The following is a 23,022-nucleotide window of genomic DNA, read 5'->3' on the forward strand; positions in this document are numbered from 1 at the left end:
AGGCATTCGTCTGCCCAGACAGAGCGGAAGTCAGTCCTCTGCTATGCCAGAGGCGAAGGCATTCGTCTGCCCAGACAGAGGGGAAGTCAGTCCTCTGCTATGCCAGAGGCGAAGGCATTCGTCTGCCCAGACAGAGGGGAAGTCAGTCCTCTGCTATGCCAGAGGCGAAGGCATTCGTCTGCCCAGACAGAGGGGAAGTCATTCCTCTGCCCAGACAGAAGGGAAGTCATTCCTCTGCCCTGACAGAGAATGCATTCCTCTGGCGAGCATTTCTCTGCTCTAGTGCAGAACCTACTTTTGAGAGAGAGGAGTCAAAGCAAGTGGATAAACATTGTTAACGGATAAGATATTTTATGCAAGTGGATAATTAAGCATGTGTTAATTATCCAATACTTGATGGCTAAGTAAATGGGGTTATATAAATAACACCTTTCTCTTTCATCCCCATAACAGACGTCCCTTTCCTCTCTCTCCTCTCTCTTTTCTCTCTTTTCTCTCGACTGTCATTATCCAACGCCATTGATGAGCTAGTAAAAAAACTTTGTAAGCTACTTTTTATCCCATAACCACCGATTAAACCAAGCTGAAAACACTCGTATATCCATAAAACAAAAGCTGGACGAAGGTTTGAGCTAGGAATCAAGAAAGTGGAGTTATACTGTTCGTTATATAGATCATAAGAGTAAGTCTCTAAACACATGAATCTACTTATATCTAAGCTTTATGAGCATGTATATAGATGATTAGAGTATTAAAACAACTCCTAATTCAAGTTGAAGATCATGAAGAGAGTGAGGATTCGAGTATATAAATGAGCCTTAGAGATTGTAGTTATGATAGTTGATGGATTAAAATGATGATTAGAAATGAGTGATAACGAATATGAGTTCTTGAGTAGATTTGAAGATTTGAGTGGTTATATGAGTTCTTGAGCATGCTATGATGTTAAGTGATGGTTTAGATTGATGATTAGAAGTGATGAAATGAGTTTTGGTATGAGTTTGTTGTTGAGAATTATGTTGTTGTATTCAAGATAGAGATGTTTTTGAGATATATGAGTTTTAAGTACAAATTGGAGAAATTTCGTAGGCCTACTGACCTACTGTGATCGATGGTTTGTCGATGTCTAATAGCTTTGAAAATTTTATAGAAAGTCCCTACATGAGTCTTGAGTACCCTGATAAAATTTTAAGCCATTTCAACTTCGTTGATATTTCTTTAAAATGCAAAACCTAAACTGCACATTACTACCGAGAATTTCAGAGAACAGGGGAAAGAGTCATTCATTTCAGTAGCTTCCTATGTGATCTAGCTTTCCAAATTTTTATGGTATCAATATTATTGTGTTAGCTAGATATCCACTAAGATTGAGCCCAGTTTGACAACGTTTACTGTTTTTCAAAAATTGTAACTTTCGATTGCTCAAAACTGCCAGAAATGGTAGATCGTGGTAAAAATGTCATATCTCTCAAACCACTTGGAGTTTTCGACTCTACTTTTTTTTAAATGAAACTAGACTCGAGTCTAGGAGAAGTCGGAGTCAGAACAGTTTAAATTTTGAAGTTGAGTCAGTGTATAAACAGAGCATGTTTTGATGATGTTTGATTGTGATTGCTTATGTGCCTTATGTGATTGTGTTGCCTATGTGTTTGAATGTGATTAGACGAGCCTTATATGAGAGATAAATCGAAACTTAGAACCATGATTTTCTTGAAACCTATCCTTGAACTGAAGGATGTGTGATGAGTGGAGAGTTATGTAGAGATGAGTAAGGAGATAGAATATGAGATAGAGCATGAGTTAAGGTTTGAGAATTAGTCAATGAGTTTCTAATCGAGATTCATTTTATGACATGATGAACCTTCGATGATGATGATGATCCCTGAAGACACGAGCAGAGCAAGGTAGTAAGTAACTCCTCTTTGATGGGAGATTTTGAGTAAGGTCTTCAGGTGGGCATTATTTTGAGTATACAGTTTAAGAGCTTTTCTAAACTGTTTTAAATGATGATGAAATTATGAGATGTTTTGATGTTTTGAGATTTTGATGATGTTTGAGAATTATTGACTTGCCAATATTTTTTTATGATGATGATTGAGCTTGTATGTTTACCCTCTACTGTTGAGATGAGACGATCGGGTCCTGGGCAGTTGATAGCTATCCTGCCAGGGCTAGTGTACACTGAGGTGACTGTGAGCCGTTGAGCGAATCGGCCGGTCACGGTGCTTGAGAAGGAGGCCTACTTCTCAGTACCTGAGTTGAGATAATGATGAGTTGTAGATGTGGTACTTACTTGCTGAGTTTTGACTGCAGTCATTTGAGTCATTCTTTCATTTATTAATGATGTTGAGTTTTAACTGCTTGCACAGGTTCCTTTAAGATATAATTCCTGTGTATTGCTGAAGTGTGGCAAGTTCAATTTATAGCTCTATGAGCAGCTTTGTTTTTCGGCGATATGTCCACTGAGTATTTATGTACTCACGCCCTGCATGTATTTCTAAACTTGCAGGATAAGCGGAGGGGGAGTATGGTGCGGTGCTGGTGGGAAATGTTTCGAGTTGACGTTTTCTTACTCTATCGAATGTCTGTTTTGTCAATAGAGTTTTGATATGAAGTTATGTTGTATTAAATCAAGCATTTTATTCACGATTATATGTCTTCATACATATAGTCGGTTCACCTTTTGTTATCACACTCTGAATATTATGACTCTATATAAAAATCAAGCTATACTTGTTTTGCTTTTCATGTTGAGATTCCTGATATTTATCGAGTTATGATGATATTGACGAATATACCCTTTTGATGAATTATGATGATCTTTCCTTAGCACGTTTCTTTGTGAGCTTCCGCTGTTGATCTATGTATTCTTTCTATCTTTCCCCTTTCTTTTATTAGTCGTATCGATACTCGGTCCCCGCTATTACTAGTGTCGGGATCGGGCTGCGACAGAGTGGTATCAGAGCAGGTTGTCTGCTCTGAGTCTAATGCTTGATTGAGTTGAGCTTTTATTTGCTCTTATTTATGAGTTGAGTACTAGTCTAACTTGAGTTCTTAAACTAGTTTGAGAGTCAGTCGAAACAGAACCCCAGCACCCCATCTCCTCCGACTTATCGAGGTAAGAGCTTTTGATGTTTTCTTTTTCCGCTTTCATGCTGAGTTTTAACTACCCACTAATGAGTTATGTGATGTTTGATGGTGGAACTATCTGAGCATGATGGAACATGATGAGAACCATGAGTTAAGGAATATTTGGGAGTTATATTAAGGCTAGTATAGCCGTTGCCTCACCGTACCAAATGAGAAAGAGTATGTTGATGAGTGGGGTGGAATACCAAGTAAGTTTCGTATCCACTTTTGAGAAAAACGATGTTTTTGTTTTTAGGATGCAGCGTATTGTTGAAGCATCAACGAAATGCTGGTGTAGAGAGTGCGAGTCAGGTGAGGACGATACGCTAGGAGAGTTTCTAAGCGCATTACCATCGACGCTGGCAGAAGGTTATTCCCTACGGAATCGACGGAGCGGAAGCTATCTACCTTCTGATTCCGCGATTACCACCCACAGGGGGAGTTTGGGCGACAATTTTAGTCCCCCTTACTCGTGGGCACTACATGGTTGGGAGGAGTGAGGTATGGTGATATTAGCGGTTTTATCGCGACGCTAAGCCATCGTTATTTTGCGTTCGGCGATTCCCCTGCACCGCCGTACGAAGTGCCCGATGGGCCAGTCCAGGGTGGAGAGTTAGTGGTTTTACCACCATCCCCTAGTGAGGCAATGCCGGTTATACCTGACCAGGCTGATTCAGATTCGATAGTTTTCGAGACGTATTCACCGGTCGTGGAGCACGATCCATTTTCGTATTTGGCGATGATCACATATCCTAGCGCCGACTTACCATTGTGGGATTTGACCCCGGTGACGGCACCCTTGCCTATGCTACCTATCAGATCAGCACCGCCGTTTGTTTTTACAGAACCTCAGATTCAGCGGGTATCAAGGCCATCCGATTCGAGAGTTGCCCTAGTGCTAGATTCCGATGTTTTGGCTTTACAGCCTTACACGCACCAACTCCACTATCCACCTTATCGAGGCGCCCAAGAGGGAGGATCTCGACCTGCACGGTCAGACAGCGACGAGGAGGATCCGGACGAGGAAACTCCGGATATGACAGTTGAACGCGGGCGAACCCAGCCTTTTTTGCATCAGGTTGCGGACGACGGCACCGAGACATGGGTTTCTATTCCCAAGGTGCCGGTTTACTATCTGATGTATGACACGGATGTCGAGGATGAGCCGAGCGACGATAGCAAGTATCGGGTCATAGACGAGTATAAGGAGGAAGAGTCGGAGCCGAGTGAGGATGCACCGACTGATGATGTTGGGAGTAGGACATCAGGTGATGACGATGACGATGACGAGGTGGAAGATTGATAGATGACGACCGAGACTATCTAGAGATGTATATGTATATGTATATATATAGTGATGCATAGTCAATGTACATAGCTAGAAGCATAATATAGAACATATATAACGCTCAGTCCCTATGATGCTTGCATAGCGAAAGCATCATTGTAGTAATAGGGCGTTTTGTACAAAGAACCTTCGCTTTTGTGTAAGACCTCAAAAGAGAGGCAATTTTCCCTATGATATAGAGATGTCGTTGATGACTAGAGAGCTTTATGTCACATCAGAGTTTTGAGATTGATGATTTGAAGCATGATGTTAGATGAACGATAGAGATGACGAGAACTATGAGAATTCTATATGAGAAATATAGAATTGAGTTGAGATATAGAGAACTGAGATGAGAATTCTATATGATATATATAGAACCGAGTTGAGACGTCTATTTGAGTTGAGAAAATAGAACTTGTATTTTGAGATGACGAAAAGATTAGCTTTGAGGCTGATATATTTATATCTTATAGTATGCCTCCGAGAAGGAGAAACAGAATCCAAGAAGAAGATGAGGAACAGAAAAATCCTACACCACCACCTCCTCCACCACCAGAGAGGAGAATAGAGGAATTTTTCCTGAGACAAAGTCCACCGGTGTTTAATGGATCTGGAGATCCTGCTGAGACGGAAGAGTGGATCCGGAGTATAGAACAGATCTTTAGATTTTTGAGATGTGATGATCACGAGCGTCTTACATGCATGTCCTATCAGCTCAAGGGATCTGCAGATTTCTGGTGGGAAGCTAAACAGAGAACCATGACCCAGAGCAACTAGATGCCCTTACTTGGGATCAGTTCAAAGCAGCTCTGTGTGAGAAGTATATACCCCGGAGTTACCGGAAAAAGAAGGAAACAGATTTTGCCAATTTGAAACAAGGCAATAAGACAGTAGCCGAGTATGACCGGCAATTCTGCGATTTGGCTCGATATGCCCCATATCGAGTGGACACGGACGAAAAGATGTCGGAACTATTTTGTTCTGGTTTGAAGCAAGAGATACGAGTTGTGTTAGCAAGCCAGAGTGCGCTAACTTATGCTGAAGCGCTGAACAGAGCGCTAGATATGGAATTGGCTATGCAGCCAGAGAAAACGAGTCAAGCTTCGACGCAATTGTCGAACCCGAATTTTCAATCGGGAAGCCAATCTTTTTCTGGCCAAGGCCAGAAAGGCAAGAGAAAATGGGACGACCGAAGTCAAGGTCCCAAGAAGCTGTGGCAGAGTCAGAATGCACCGCCACACTATCAGAACCGAGATAGTCGGCCTTACGTTGGCCAGACTGCACCAGCAGCAGCTCCACAAGGATCGCGAGGAATACTTCCTTGCCCGAAATGCAATAAGCTACACTTGGGAGAGTGCAAGATGGGACAGAACAACTGCTACACCTGCGGAAGGATCGGACAACACTCCAATCAGTGTCCAAATCGTCAGCAAAGTGGAGGCGGAGGAAGGCTGAACCAGTACCAACCGCAGCTTAAAGCGATGGAAGGAGTCCTACCGCTACCGCTGCCACAGCGACAACAGCCAGCCTATCGACCACGTCAGTCAGGAAGGCAGCCGCCAGCCCCGCAGGCGAATCAACCCCATCATCAGAGAGTGTTTGCGTATGAGCGGAAGGCTCAGGACAAGAATCGAGGAAATCTAGCAGGTATTGGTGAGTTGAAGGGTGTATCCATAGTAATATTGTTTGACACGGGAGCACCCCATTCTTTTATTTCCCCATACTTGTGTCGATACTATAGATTTGAACATAGAGCCTGCTCCGCAACATCTAAGATTGATGACTCCTATAGGCAGAACCACTACGATCTCACTCGTATGTCCTGACTTAGAATTCGAGCTAGAATCGATTAAGCTTAAGGCTAAAAACCTAAGGATGATGTCTATGTGGCACATAGATATTATTTTAGAGTGGATTGGTTAGAGGGGAACCATGTGACGATACAATGCAAGGAGAGACGAATATTGTTTCAATTTCCAGGCCAAGAGCCTATTTCGTTTTTTGGCGTTGAGAGAAAATGGAGAAAGCCGCCAATAATTTCGGCGTTTCAAGCCTAAAAGCTTTTGCAGAAAAAGATACAACCAAGTATGTTGTATACCTGAATCAGAGTGAGGAGTCCAAAACAAACATAGATGACGTGCCCGTCGTGCGAGAATACAAAGACGTTTTTCCTGAAGCTTTACCAGGATTACCCCCAGATCGATAGCTCGAGTTTACGATTGATCTTGAGCCCGGGGCCGCACCGACGTCAAAGGCACCATATAGAATGGCCCCGATAGAGTTGCAAGAGTTGAGGCTGCAACTTCAAGAATTTTTAGATTTGGGCTTCATTCGACCTAGTGTTTTCCCCGTGGGGAGCACCTGTTCTCTTTGTCAAAAAGAAGGACGGTAGTTTGAGGTTATGCATTGACTACCGCGAGTTGAATAAGGTGACACTGAAGAATAAGTATCTGTTACCTCGGATCGATGATTTATTCGATCAACTCCAAGGAGCAAGTACCTTTTCTAAGATTTACTTGAGATCGGGGTACCATCAGCTGAAGATAAGATCGGAAAATATTCCGAAGATGGCATTTCGTATGAGATACGGGCACTATGAATTCATAGTTATGCCTTTTGGATTGACGAATGCTACAGCAGTATTCATGGATCTCATGAACCGAGTCTTTCACGAATACTTAGACAAGTTCGTGTTAGTGTTCATAGATGACATTCTGATTTACTCAAAGAGTAAACGAGAACACGAAGAGCATTTGAGAATCGTGTTAGAGAGATTAAGAGCTGAAAAGGCTATATGCTAAGTTCAGCAAATGTAAGTTTTGGCTTAAAGAAATCAATTTCCTTGGCCGTGTCGTTTCTACGAGATGAATTGAAGTAGACCCAGCAAAAGTTCGAGCGGTAGAGTGTAGAACACCGACTACACTACATGAAATCCGTAGTTTTCTGGGATTAGCAGGGTATTACCGAAGATTTAGTGAGGGCTTTTCAAAAATCTCTGAGCCATTGACGCACCTGCTAAAGGAAGAAGTTAAATTTGAGTGGACGAACGAGTGTGAGTTGAGTTTTCAAGAGCAGAAGAAGAGAATTACCACTGCCCCAGTTTTAGCTGTTCCAAAGGCGAACAAAGAATATGCAGTCTATACAGACGCATCGAAGAATGGACTGGGAGGTGTACTGATGCAAGATGGAAGAGTTATTGCATATGTCTCACGACAACTCAGGCCGCATAAGATGAATTATCCGATGCATGATTTAGAGTTAGCAGCCGTAGTGCATGCTTCAAAGGTTTGGAGACACCACCTTTATGGAGTACGGTGTGAGATATACACCAATCACAAAAGTCTCGAGTACTTCTTTGAGCAAAAAGACCTGAACATGCGACAGAGAAGATGGCTAGAGTTGGTGTAAGATTATGATTGCGGGATAAATTATCACCCCGAAAAAAACTAACGTTTGTCGCTGATGTGTTGAGTAGAAAGAATCAAGGAGAGTTAAGACTTTTCCTTACTCAAGAAGAAAACTTGATCAAAGAATTCGAGAGATTGAGATTGGAGGTAGTGATACCACCTCAAACGACAGGAAATAGTGATTGCTACACTGAACGTTACATCTGACCTACGGTCAAGGATAATCACAACTCAAAGAGAGGATGAAAAGATAGAGAGGTTACGAATGAAGATTCGAACCGAGAAGATGGAGAATTATCAATAAACGACAGACAAAGCCATATTATTTGATGGAAGAACGTGTGTGCCTGATAGAGAAGAATTGAAAAATGAAATCATGAGTGAAGCTCATGACACCCTTATACAGCACACCCAGGAGGTACGAAAATGTACCAAGACTTAAAAATGAAATTTTGGTATGAAATGAGAGATAGTGCGATTGCATGGAGTACGGATGATGATCACATCGGATCGAGATTCCAGATTTACTTTACGTTTCTGGACGAGCATGTAAAAAGAGTTAGGTACTAAAATGAATTTTAGTACAGCCTTTCATCCGCAGACGGATGGACTGTCCGAAAGGACTATACAAGTTTTTAGAAAACGTAATTAGAACTGTTGTGCTAGATAGAGGAAGTCAATGGGAGCAAGTTTTGCCCCTGATCGAGTTTACTTATAATAAAAGTTTCAATTGACTATTACCATGGCTCCATACAAAGCCTTGTATGGACAAAAATGTAGATCCCTGCTTTATTTGGGATGACGTTGGAGAACGAGGAAGTGCTTGGATCAGAAGCTATTTAAGAAATAATCGCCATTGTGCGACAGATTCAACCGAGAGTTAACGAAGCACAAGATCGCCAAAAGTCTTATGCAGACACTAGGCGAACAGAGATTCATTTTGATGTAGGAGACAAAGTCTTTCTTAAAGTTTCCCCACCCAGAGGAGTACATCGTTTTGGAGTTAGAGGAAAACTCAAACTGAGATATGTATTAGACCCTACAATATACTTGAGAAAGTAGGCCCTATTGCCTATAGACTTGCGTTGCCTCCGAGCTTCGTGAACGTTCATAACATTTTCCATGTTTCACATTTAATTAAATACGTGTTTGATCCAAGACACGTCATTCATCAAGAAGAAGTGTCCCTAGAGCTGGACTTGAGCTACGAAGAGAGGCCCGATGTTATTCTGGATCGGAAGATCCAGCAACTGAGAAACAAGTCAATTCCTTTGGAAAACATCCAATGGAGACATCATGGCAAGATAGAGCAACATGGAAACTTGAAGAGAAGATGAAAGAAAAATATCCCGAGCATTTTTCCCGAAAGTGAATAACTCAAATTTCGGGACGAAATTTTTTTTAAGGGGGGTAGGATGTAACACCCTGTACTTTTATGAGTAGTAGTAGTGTCGAGACACTACAGAGAGTACTGCGGTACTGAGATATGAGATTATAAATAAAATGAGATGGAGTAATGATGATAAATAGAGATATTGAGCATTAGAGTTACATTATTTTGATGAGACGAGTTATTATTCTAGATGGAGATATGAGTCTGATAGAATCAATGATGAGGATAGAGAGTGAGTAGTTTGAGAAAACGAGTTGAGATAGAGATGCTGATTGAATTGAGAAAAGGGCATAATTTATTTTTCCCGATGACGGATACAGAGGTATCTGTGAGATTAATTGTCCTATTGTTAATAGGAACATCTGATTAAGAATAGAGTTGAGATAAGTGAGTGAGAAACCCTATAGAAGGGAGAGTCGATCTGAGAGATGATCTAATTGAGAGATGATTGCTGATTGCTTTGATGTGAATTGTATCCGTGTTTTATCTGAGATGGTTTGAGTGATTGTCTACGTGACTATTTGTTACGATGATGTGAGTATGATTTGTTTTGTGTTATGTTAACACGGATTATTTTCGAGATTTTGGAGAACGAGATTATTTTTAAAATCGGGAAATAGCATACAGCTATTATTATTTTGCATATCAGTATTTTATGAGAAATATTTTACTGAGATATATATATATATATAAGTATATGATGAGATGAGATATTCCAATAGTTTGAGCTATTGTATTTTTCGATGAAGAACTACTGAATGTAATACATTGAGGAAATAAGGATGTATAGAGATAATGGTTGAACGTTGTTAAAGTTAAAAATCTGGCCTTGGAGTTCTGCTATGGCGTGGGAGTTTTGCTCTGGCTTGCGAGCTCTTCTCGGGATGCGAGCTCTGCTATGCCAGAGGCGAAGTCAGTCATCTGCTATGCCAGAGGCGAAGGCATTCGTCTGCCCAGACAGAGGGGAAGTCAGTCCTCTGCTATGCCAGAGGCGAAGGCATTCGTCTGCCCAAACAGAGGGGAAGTCAGTCCTCTGCTATGCCAGAGGCGAAGGCATTCGTCTGCCCAGACAGAGGGGAAGTCAGTCCTCTGCTATGCCAGAGGCGAAGGCATTCGTCTGCCCAGACAGAGCGGAAGTCAGTCCTCTGCTATGCCAGAGGCGAAGGCATTCGTCTGCCCAGACAGAGGGGAAGTCAGTCCTCTGCTATGCCAGAGGCGAAGGCATTCGTCTGCCCAGACAGAGGGGAAGTCAGTCCTCTGCTATGCCAGAGGCGAAGGCATTCGTCTGCCCAGACAGAGGGGAAGTCATTCCTCTGCCCAGACAGAAGGGAAGTCATTCCTCTGCCCTGACAGAGAATGCATTCCTCTGGCGAGCATTTCTCTGCTCTAGTGCAGAACCTACTTTTGAGAGAGAGGAGTCAAAGCAAGTGGATAAACATTGTTAACGGATAAGATATTTTATGCAAGTGGATAATTAAGCATGTGTTAATTATCCAATACTTGATGGCTAAGTAAATGGGGTTATATAAATAACACCTTTCTCTTTCATCTCCATAACAGACGTCCCTTTCCTCTCTCTCCTCTCTCTTTTCTCTCTTTTCTCTCGACTGTCATTATCCAACGCCATTGATGAGCTAGTAAAAAAACTTTGTAAGCTACTTTTTATCCCATAACCACCGATTAAACCAAGCTGAAAACACTCGTATATCCATAAAACAAAAGCTGGACGAAGGTTTGAGCTAGGAATCAAGAAAGTGGAGTTATACTGTTCGTTATATAGATCATAAGAGTAAGTCTCTAAACACATGAATCTACTTATATCTAAGCTTTATGAGCATGTATATAGATGATTAGAGTATTAAAACAACTCCTAATTCAAGTTGAAGATCATGAAGAGAGTGAGGATTCGAGTATATAAATGAGCCTTAGAGATTGTAGTTATGATAGTTGATGGATTAAAATGATGATTAGAAATGAGTGATAACGAATATGAGTTCTTGAGTAGATTTGAAGATTTGAGTGGTTATATGAGTTCTTGAGCATGCTATGATGTTAAGTGATGGTTTAGATTGATGATTAGAAGTGATGAAATGAGTTTTGGTATGAGTTTGTTGTTGAGAATTATGTTGTTGTATTCAAGATAGAGATGTTTTTGAGATATATGAGTTTTAAGTACAAATTGGAGAAATTTCGTAGGCCTACTGACCTACTGTGATCGATGGTTTGTCGATGTCTAATAGCTTTGAAAATTTTATAGAAAGTCCCTACATGAGTCTTGAGTACCCTGATAAAATTTTAAGCCATTTCAACTTCGTTGATATTTCTTTAAAATGCAAAACCTAAACTGCACATTACTACCGAGAATTTCAGAGAACAGGGGAAAGAGTCATTCATTTCAGTAGCTTCCTATGTGATCTAGCTTTCCAAATTTTTATGGTATCAATATTATTGTGTTAGCTAGATATCCACTAAGATTGAGCCCAGTTTGACAACGTTTACTGTTTTTCAAAAATTGTAACTTTCGATTGCTCAAAACTGCCAGAAATGGTAGATCGTGGTAAAAATGTCATATCTCTCAAACCACTTGGAGTTTTCGACTCTACTTTTTTTTAAATGAAACTAGACTCGAGTCTAGGAGAAGTCGGAGTCAGAACAGTTTAAATTTTGAAGTTGAGTCAGTGTATAAACAGAGCATGTTTTGATGATGTTTGATTGTGATTGCTTATGTGCCTTATGTGATTGTGTTGCCTATGTGTTTGAATGTGATTAGACGAGCCTTATATGAGAGATAAATCGAAACTTAGAACCATGATTTTCTTGAAACCTATCCTTGAACTGAAGGATGTGTGATGAGTGGAGAGTTATGTAGAGATGAGTAAGGAGATAGAATATGAGATAGAGCATGAGTTAAGGTTTGAGAATTAGTCAATGAGTTTCTAATCGAGATTCATTTTATGACATGATGAACCTTCGATGATGATGATGATCCCTGAAGACACGAGCAGAGCAAGGTAGTAAGTAACTCCTCTTTGATGGGAGATTTTGAGTAAGGTCTTCAGGTGGGCATTATTTTGAGTATACAGTTTAAGAGCTTTTCTAAACTGTTTTAAATGATGATGAAATTATGAGATGTTTTGATGTTTTGAGATTTTGATGATGTTTGAGAATTATTGACTTGCCAATATTTTTTTATGATGATGATTGAGCTTGTATGTTTACCCTCTACTGTTGAGATGAGACGATCGGGTCCTGGGCAGTTGATAGCTATCCTGCCAGGGCTAGTGTACACTGAGGTGACTGTGAGCCGTTGAGCGAATCGGCCGGTCACGGTGCTTGAGAAGGAGGCCTACTTCTCAGTACCTGAGTTGAGATAATGATGAGTTGTAGATGTGGTACTTACTTGCTGAGTTTTGACTGCAGTCATTTGAGTCATTCTTTCATTTATTAATGATGTTGAGTTTTAACTGCTTGCACAGGTTCCTTTAAGATATAATTCCTGTGTATTGCTGAAGTGTGGCAAGTTCAATTTATAGCTCTATGAGCAGCTTTGTTTTTCGGCGATATGTCCACTGAGTATTTATGTACTCACGCCCTGCATGTATTTCTAAACTTGCAGGATAAGCGGAGGGGGAGTATGGTGCGGTGCTGGTGGGAAATGTTTCGAGTTGACGTTTTCTTACTCTATCGAATGTCTGTTTTGTCAATAGAGTTTTGATATGAAGTTATGTTGTATTAAATCAAGCATTTTATTCACGATTATATGTCTTCATACATATAGTCGGTTCACCTTTTGTTATCACACTCTGAATATTATGACTCTATATAAAAATCAAGCTATACTTGTTTTGCTTTTCATGTTGAGATTCCTGATATTTATCGAGTTATGATGATATTGACGAATATACCCTTTTGATGAATTATGATGATCTTTCCTTAGCACGTTTCTTTGTGAGCTTCCGCTGTTGATCTATGTATTCTTTCTATCTTTCCCCTTTCTTTTATTAGTCGTATCGATACTCGGTCCCCGCTATTACTAGTGTCGGGATCGGGCTGCGACAAAATTCGGCTTCATTATTTCTGAAAATTCGTTCAACAATAAGCAAGTAACAAGTTCTTGACCATAAACGAATATAAGCTCAAATAGACCATCAAACACACAAAATCCTCACAACTAAGCATCAAAAATGACACACCAAGAGGTAAAAATGCATGTTTATCATTTACACGCTGCAAGTGTACGAGTGCAATTGTGTATAGTAGCAAGCAAGGTCGTATTCCATAGAGATTGATTGTAATTAATTACTAACCTAAAATGTTATTCTCTATCTGAAAAACAAATAAAGTTGGTTTGTTTGTAAACAAAGAAAATAAATAATAGAAAGAAAATAAATCAAGCTACAGGAAAAATCAAATGGAAATCAATTATCCCAAGGTAAAGGTTTCAACAGATTCAAATATCCAACAGATTCAATTCAATAATCTAGATAAATTTTCCTAGGACAATCTCAAAGCTTGTCTATACACACTCCCGTCGCATATAAACAGTTGATTACATGCAATGTTACCGTCCCCGGATCACTCTTAAACATGCAACTCACAAAAGTTCCCAGGATTAATGTACTCACAAATATATATTCCCTTTAGAATTAAATAAGTATGTTCTATGTTCTTAGTTCAGATAATAATTATCATCTCCCGCTAAATTAAAACTCAAGATAATGCTAAATTGTTGATCAGACAATTAAGCAAACAACAAACACAATAACATAAAAAGGATAAATAAATCTGATTAATTAAATCAAAACTGTCAAGAATCCAAATTTGTTTACTTTCTAAACCCTAGGATAAAATATTACTAGTCACACATAGACATAGGAACTAGCAATGAAAAATCAAGAATAAAAATAAACATTCAACAAATAAGCCGTAGGGAAAATATATGAATCTTCAGTTCTTGTTCTTGAGGTTGATGAGCCCAAGTTCGTGCTCTCTTTTCATGTTTGTTTTAGGTCTAGATAGAGTCTTTTTCTTTGTTTTGTTGGTGTCGTGTCGCCTGGAAAAGCGTAGTTTCAAGGCAGGCCTGCTCTTTGGGCAAGACCTGCTTTTGGGGGCATGATGTTGTTGCATTTTACGAAAGAGGCACGGTTTTGATGCAAGGGAATTTGGAGAGCATGATGAGCTGTTTCAGGATCAAAAGTCTGAAAAGCAAAAAGTTGGGCAAACCAGTCCTTTGCCCATAAGTACCGCGTGGGATCCAGCAAGCATAGAGGAGAATGAGGAAAAAGGAAGGTCAGAGGAGCGCAGCAGACGGACGAGGTAGGAACTCAGTGTGGAGGCTTGATATAGGCAGAAGGTGGCAACGACCAAGAAAAGGCCAACGGGGTCAAACCAGCACTCCGTCCATATAAGGAATGAAATCTCTTCAAGATTAGGTCTAAAGATTTGGTCGCATCTCCAAGATTCTGGATCCAGCCGCAACATCATGGGTTGGGCCACCCTAGCCCTAATGGCCCCTATTAATACTCGAAGGGCACTGCCTAGAGAGCAATCCATTCAGAGACTGGCTGCTGCGCAAGTAATTTATTCTGCTGGAGTTCAAACTTTGCCCAGGCTGTGGGCGTAGATAGTTTTTATTTTGCTTATGTTTGGAACAACACTTTTGGCCGTAAGTACTTATTTATTTTAAGTAATTTCAATTCAGTACTTTTCTTTCATGTCTTTCAATATTGTTTTTGCCTTTGTTCTTTATTTTATGCCTAGCTAATTTTATATTCTGATTTAGGCGAGATGATCTAAGCATGAACACTTAACTCGAGAGGTCTAAATTGTGCATAATAACTGCATGCTTATATTTCTGATATAGTAGGTTTGATTCAAATACGGTTTGGGGCAACTTGGTTAATTAACTGATCACTAGTTAACTAGGAAGTTTTGGCCACAAGTAACTTCTAGGCAAAGGCGAAACGCCATCGACCTCCAGAGAGTACAACGAGTGTTGGAACCGTGACTATGGTGAAATATTCCACACAATAGTTAAGTAGGGTCTATCTAAATCCGAATGCATCTTGGGCAAAGCACTCTCAAGCGAGAGGCCAACGTAAGTGGTGGATGTTGCCTGGGATAATTAACTTCCATTAGCTGATAACTTGTAAGGGGTTATGTACTGAAATGATAGATTGGGCAGAAGGCTATTACGTGTGTAGTGTAGTAAAATATCTTTGAACCAAATTGTATACAAGTGTAGTGAAATATCTTTGAACCAACGATCGAGTACCTAGTTCATATTTATTGAGTCAAACCCAAGTCAGAATTATTTTGTTATTTGATCAAGTTATTTTTGTTATTTCAGTTTGGTCCGAAACTCTGTTCTGCCCATAAGCAAGTTGTGGTCAGAACCATCAGAAACAAAACCCTTTTTAGTGACACCCTTGCAGGAGAGATTACACTCAATTCCCTGTGGATTCCACTCTGGACTTACTGCTAGCTAACCTAGTCGTGGGCATAGGATTTACTTGCGCGAAGCTCAAATGACGACTTCGTCAGAGGTCTTCTCCGTCTGTCTCTACAACTCTCCAAACATTAAAATAAAAGTGATGTCTCGTTCAAAAGTGTTTTGGGGTTCTTTACATACCTTAGGTCTTCTAGCCTTTTTTCTTCTCCAAAAATCGCGTTTTAGCTGAAAAATCTGAATTTGGGCTCGAAAAGGCGGTGGGCCCGCGGTCAGGACACGCGGCCGCGGGCTGAAACGCGGCCGACGCCGAGTAGCGCGGCCTCGTCGCACGCCCTCGTGGCGACCCGGCGCTGACTCCAGAAATCCTCTGAACTGCCCCGCAGCCTCTGCCCGCGCGACCTCCGCGAGGCACGTTCATGAATGCGGCCGCATGTCTTCGTGACACGCGGACTTTCCGACGTCCGTTCTTCCTTGTCAAACATCCGATTTTAGCTTCGTTTGCACCCATGAACTTGTATTTTCCTGAACTTGTTGCATATATCATCAAAACATCCTCCAAACGAGCTTAAGAATCTGTCAAAACAACACAAACACGGACGAGTAGTCTATTCCTTGAAATAAGCAAAATCAAAGCAATATAACTCGATATTAACTATGAAAACACTCAATTAAGCACTGTAATGATGTAACGTAGGAGTGAAAATGCATGTAAATCAACCCCCCAAACTTGAACTATTGTCTGTCCTCAGATAAAACAAAGATGAACCAAGAATGAATTAATGAGAGCATAGGGAAGATTGACGACATTATGGCTCTGATTTGTCAATGAAAAAAAACAACATGCGTTTGTATCTCTGGTAGATCTATAATTAAACCTATCGGATTTACAGTGGGGATTCATTATAGTCTACCTGTGATTCCATGATTCTCCGATTTTTCAGAGAGTTCTTAGAGAGAAAACAAGAGAAGGGGGATTAAAAACCATGAAAAGAGAGAGCGTGTGTTTTATTTCACCGTAGCGGATATTTATAGGCATTACAACTGAGGGCAAAACAGTAAATTCGCTTGGTCATTCATTTCGCATGCTAATTATTTGATTGGCTAGGGCTATCATTAACATATATCTTGTCGGGTCCTTGTCCGCTAAATATAGAGCTGGATTGACGGGCCTTTCTCTGACTCTCTTCCTCTAGAGATTTAAGGGTACTTTTCTTCTCGGGCCGGACTTCGTCTTCGTCGCTCTGCTCTGTCTGGTGGCTCTGGACTTTCTTTCTCAGGGCAGACTTCTTCTTCGTTGCTCTGCTCTATCTGGTAGCTCTGGACTTTATTTCTCAGGGCAGACTTCATCTTCATCGCTCTGCTCTGTCAGGTAGCTCTGGATTTTCTCTCTCGGGGCAGACTTCGTCTTCATCGCTCTGCTCTGTCCGGTAGCTCTGGACTTTCTCTCTTGGGGCAGACTTCGTCTTTATCGCTCTGCTCTGTCCGGTAGCTCTGGACTTTCTCTCTCGGGGCAGACTTCATCTTCATCGCTCTCTGCTATTCATCTTTAGAGCAGTTTATTCTGTTCCACAGTGGTCGGCCCCTCCATATTACTCTGGTATTCCAAGCCAAGCCCCGTGTCCTGATCTTAGGACCTCGCGTATTACACCCCTCGTCAATCTCCTATCATCAAGTCACCGCAATCATGACTAGCATCAAATTATGATCTCCATAACTTCCAATCCTCATCAATATGATATGAACAATGAAAATCACTCACTCTCAAGTGTATAAAATAAGGACGTGTATGCACTCAATTCAAGCAAGACATGAAATCAGCCATAAGCTTGTAAATCGTCTCACCTCTGCATCACTTAAATGTGTGCCCATATAACCAAGATCAAAAAGGACTTTAGATTTGGTTGTAACGTAGGCTCTTTGGTAGGGTAGGATAAATATGGTCAAGTGACTCAATTAATATAAATTGAAAAACATCACAGACCTTATAACTCCAAATAATGCATCATCATTCACCCTTCCAACGTCATATTTTGCACAAACACATGTTCTCAACCTATCAACAATCTCATAAGAATTTCACCTTTCCAAATGCATCATTTGTACCTTTTCATCTCATCAATTTTTTTCTCTCTTTTTTCAACAATCATATTTTTTTTTCTTTTCTCATTTTAACAACTTGTAAGGTACTAGGATTTTTCAATCAAGATCAAGGTTCATAATCCACAATTCACACATCTCCACAACGCCAATTACCCCATATCAACAGACTCCAAGTTTCCACCCACGACTAAATCAAAGAGTATGGATAACAAGGCTAAAAAGGGCGAACTAGGATCATATAAAGTAATAGGACAATAATGGGATATATGTAGGCTAGCAAAGATGGCCTTAAATCATATCAACGTTATTAAGCACACTAATGTGACCTCGAGAGGGAAATCAAGACAAGTTCTAGTGAAATACATGCAAGCTCAAATAAAACACTAAAGAAAAAGAAATAAGACTGTAAAGTAGTGATAGTCAAGGCTCAAATCCTCACAGCTTATTTCGTTGACTACAATATCATGGAGACCATACTTATCATTCATCAATCATACTTAGCCTCAACAAAATTAACACAAAATGCATGTATTTTCAATTTTTTAAGCAGAAATCTCGATACAACTCAAATCCTCATCTAGGATTCACAACAGATCAACCACCAAACAAGACTAACAGAAAACTAAAAACAACCAAAAACAAAAGTGCACCCACAAAGACACATCCCCCCAAACTTATTCGCCACAATGGAGAATAAGTTTGAAAAGGAATTGTGGGGCACAAAAATGAACAAACAAACGAAAAGAAACTAACTAACCAAAATTGAGTTGCCTCCCAACAAGCATTATTTTAACGTCGATAGCTCGACGGGACAACAGATACTTTAAGGAGGCTGGTACAAGCAATGTTGTGATCCTCCACTCTTCGCTCCACACTTTTTCATCTCATCTTTTTCCTGGAAAATCTGCTCAGCTGGATCCTACCAAGAAAAACAATTTTCATTAAATAAATGAAGAACATCAGCTCTTACCTTTTCCGGATCTTTGGCTTGCTTGGGCATTTCGTCCTCATGGTTGCAGGCTGGTCTATAGACTGAGAAAATTTGACTTTTCTCATTCACTCGAAGCGTGAGCTCCCCTTTTTCACATCGATCAAGGCCCTTCCCGTTGCCAAGAACGGGCGACCTAAAATCATCGGAATGTTCTTGTCATCCTCTATGCCCAACACCACAAAGTCGGCTGGAAAAATAAAATCCCCCACCTTCATGAGCACGTCCTATACAATTCCACGTGGAAAAGTGACCAACCTGTCTGCCATCTGCAGCACCATAGATGTAGGCTTTAACTCCCCAATTACCAATTTCTTAAAGATGGATAAAGGCATGAGATTTATGCTAGCACCAAGATCACATAATGTCTTCCCATAGTGTTGGCCTCCAATCATTCACGTTATGGTGAAACTGCCCGGATCTTTGATCTTCGCCGGCAACTTTATTTGTAGAATTGCACTACACTCCTCGTTGAGGTTGACAGTCTCACAATTCTCTAACTTCTTCTTACGCGAGACAACGTCCTGGAGAAACTTGGCATATTAGGGCATCTCTAGCAAAGCTTCCACCAGAGGTAAATTGATGTGCACCTTTATGAAGATCTCCAAAAATTTGGAGAATTTATCCTTCTTCCCCTCCTTCGTTTCAGCGGCCTCAACCATGACTTTAAAAGTTTCCTGCTCCACAGCTGGTGGTGGAATTTCCTCTATAGGCATCTTGGGACCTACAACCATAGTCCCACTCCTCAAATTGGTCTTCTTGTAATGATGTTGAGGGAATGGCATGGAAGGGAGATATGGAGGTGGAACTCGTTAACTCTCCTTATGATCTTTCTTTAGCTCATACCCCATTCCATGAGATCCATGGCTACCTTCATACGCAGCTCCACTTGTCAACCCAATAGCCATGCACTGCTCCTTCGGGTTCACCGTGGTGTTGCTTTGAAATTTACCCGACTGATGTAGCTTGCTGATGGCAGTGACCATTTGACCCATTTCACTACTACAAAAATGCACATACATAACGCTTCATACATAACGGTTTTTTTTAAAAACCGTTATGTATGAGCGCATTTTTTGAATAGATAACAGTTTTGACAAAAAACTGTTATCTATATATTGTTGTCCATGGAAATAGATAACAGTATGAGATAATCCGTTATGTATGAGCGTTATCTATTAGTTGCATACATAACGGTATTATCGAACCGTTAAGCCGACCGTTATCTATGAGCGTCTTTTTATAACGATTGTTTTAACCGTTATGTATAAACGCCTCAAAACTGTTATGTATTACTTTTTATATTTATTTTAAAATTTAATAATATTATAAAAATCAAAACCCTAGTTATCACTAAAAGAAATCTCTCCTTCCCAATTACAAACAAAAAAAAAAAACCTTTGTTCTTCTACATTAAGTCAACAATGGACGCCTCCTCCCCACGCCGCCCTCCCCCGCTGCCGCCCACCCCCCGTCGCCGCCCTCCCTCGCTGCCACCTCCCACACGCTGCTCCACCACTTCCTCCTCCGCACGCCGCCCTCCCCTGCCAAGCCTTCCACCCATCTCTGTTAAGATCTCTGTTAAAATCTCTCCTCAATCTTCCTAATTCTCTCTTCACCTGCCACCAGCCGCCCGCCATCCGCCGCCGCCGCCGAGACCTTGTCACCGGCCGCTGTTGTCCAGACCCTCGAAGGACTCCCCTGCAGTTGGTAAATGTTTTTATTTTAAATCTAATTACAAAAACTAAAAATGGCCGACGAACATGAGTCCATCGGAAAGGGGGGAGGGACGGCGACTGCAGTTCTGACGCCGTGTCCGTCGGCGGTCCTAGGGCACACATATATGGCAAACCTCTTCGGATTTCAACACTTCACAAAAAAAAATGGAGCCCTAAATCGAGCCCTAGTCTCCCACCCCGTGCAATCGATGGAGGTCTAAGCATCCACCCACGCCGCCGGAAGCCGCCGCCACCAACCCGCTGCAAGTGTCCGACAACGCCCCTGCTCCCGCTCCACCGCCGTCGCACCGGCACCTCTCTTTTATCTCCGGGTTTAGGTCTCTCACTCACACAGTTTCTATATAGTTTCTTCTTTATCTAATTGATCTCTCTCTCTCTCTCTCTCTCTCCAACAGTGTGTGTCTTCCTTACCCCCAGCCGATTGCAGTTGCTTCACCATTGCGCGGTTTGATTTTTCTCCTTGCGTTATATGTCTCTAAATGTGAGATTGAGCTATTGTGTGTTAGATTTCTGAAAATTTGCAGCTTTCTTTGTGTGTGTGGATTAATTTTATTACTATGTTGATGAACTTGAATTTAGTGTTAATAAATTTGAAATTAGTGTTGTTGTTGAGGCTATGTTAGATTTCTATGCTTTAGTCCATTGTAAGAAGGAATGCAACAAAGTTGTCCATTGATAGACTACCATCTTATGAGATAATGTGCTTATGAATAAGTAATGTTTAGCGATTTGGACTGATTCTCGATTGGTGAATGCTAGTAGATGAAGTTTTACTTAAGCTGCATTGACTATTAGCACGTCTGTTTATTTGAGTGATATATTGGTTAGCGCTTAAGAGAAATTCGGTTGAAATATAATTTTTGTTGCTTTTACTTGGGCACTGTTGAGAGAAATTCGGTTGAAATGTTGTTGACAAAGTCCCCAGGGAGCTCTGTTACTGTATTGTACACTTAAGCTGAGGTTGCTGCTACTCTTTTATTTCCATTTAAGCTGAGGTTGCTGCTACTCTCTTAAATTGCTCCCAGCTTGTGTTGAAAATATTTGTTTCTTCAAATTTCATTGTTATTATTGTTTCTTTGAATATGATGATAGTTGACAGTTGACAGTTTCACTCCGTCTCTTTGGATTAATATGTTTATGTTCATGTTTAATAGGTGGGAGATGTTGTACTTGTTGAGGATGAGATTGTGATGGAAGATGATATTAAGTTGATTGGACTGCAGGCATTGGTATGTGCTGTTGCTTATGGTCCGCGGTGGATTCATATTTATGAATCTGAGACAATTTTCATTCGCTCACAACTGAGAGAAGTTCCTCTAGAGAATGTGTTGCTAATATGTGTTCTTTGAATCAATTCTGCTGAATTCATTTGCAACTGTGAGTTTTTATAGACAAAAACACAATCTTTATTTGTTGTTTGGATGCCCCTTAGCTGTCTTGTATTTTCTATGATCCCCTACTGCATTTTCACTAGTTTTTATGTAGTTTAGGTTTGCAGTTTCAAGTTTTAACTTGCTATCTGTTAACTTTAGTAATAAATTATCTCTGCTAGGTAGGATACACTGTTACAACTCGAAGACGTCAAACTATTGGCAAGGTGCACTATGTTGTTCTTTATAGTCTTGCCAAGATTAATGTTGGATATCTTTGACATTTCCATAGTTGTTTCGCTTTTAGGTGCGTGGCTACACCTTTAGTATCAGTTCAGGCACGTTGGAATCACTTGAGCTCGACTCATTTGGAATTTCCATTATCCCCTCGAGTTTGGTAGGTTTATTTTTGTAGGTTTAGATGTATGACTTTAGTTGCTTATATGTCTCATTCCACGAATCATGTGTTGATGGTTAAAGTTCCATGTTCATTTAGCAAACAAAGCAGGTTGTTGGATTAAACCCTGTTAAAGAAACCTTTGCCTTTTCAATCACATGATCTTCTAGGCAAAAAGAGGCAACAATTTTTATGTTGGATGCTGATTCAGAAGCAAGGGAAACCAGTTCTGAATAAGCAGCATTAAAAGTCCTTTTGCAGACTTGGCTTGCAATATAGCCCACCGATAAAGTGGCAGGGCATCACCTTGGCTTGCAATTAATGTTGTTCATCTTAATCAATTATGTAAATTTTTGGTGCAGAACTATTGGGAAAGATTTTTGTCCAATCGGGATTCTTGGACATTTGCAGGCTCTGCTAGCTGCTCTTGCTATTATGTCGGATCTTATGTTCGACTTCTTGGGAAGGTGCAGTAACGAAGCCCTCAAGGAAGAGATGAAAGAGAAAAGAAGGATTTTTCACTAAATCTCTATTGCAGATTACTTTCATGAGGAAGAAGGATTTCAGGAAAGAGCAACTAGTTCTTGAGGAGTTAGTGCTAGAATACATAGTATGATAGATTTTCGTTTTAGCTATAAGATAGTTGGTACTTTTAATTTTGAATCGAATATGCAATAATGATGTATACTTGATACTTGGTTCATTTGGATAGTAATGT

At 40.5% G+C, this 23,022-nt stretch overlaps 1 long non-coding RNA gene across 1 annotated transcript; it reads left to right on the top strand.

The window, feature by feature from the left end:
* The first annotated feature begins 20,282 nt into the window (after positions 1 to 20,282).
* On the top strand, positions 20,283 to 22,809 carry LOC131013949 (uncharacterized). Its single transcript, XR_009097919.1, has 3 exons — positions 20,283 to 20,854; positions 20,933 to 22,134; positions 22,215 to 22,809. It is a non-coding gene; the product is annotated as an uncharacterized LOC131013949 (long non-coding RNA).
* Positions 22,810 to 23,022: the final 213 nt, after the last annotated feature.

Source organism: Salvia miltiorrhiza, chromosome 3 (genome assembly GCF_028751815.1).
Source record: "Salvia miltiorrhiza cultivar Shanhuang (shh) chromosome 3, IMPLAD_Smil_shh, whole genome shotgun sequence".
NCBI classification, from domain to species: Eukaryota; Viridiplantae; Streptophyta; class Magnoliopsida; order Lamiales; family Lamiaceae; genus Salvia; species Salvia miltiorrhiza.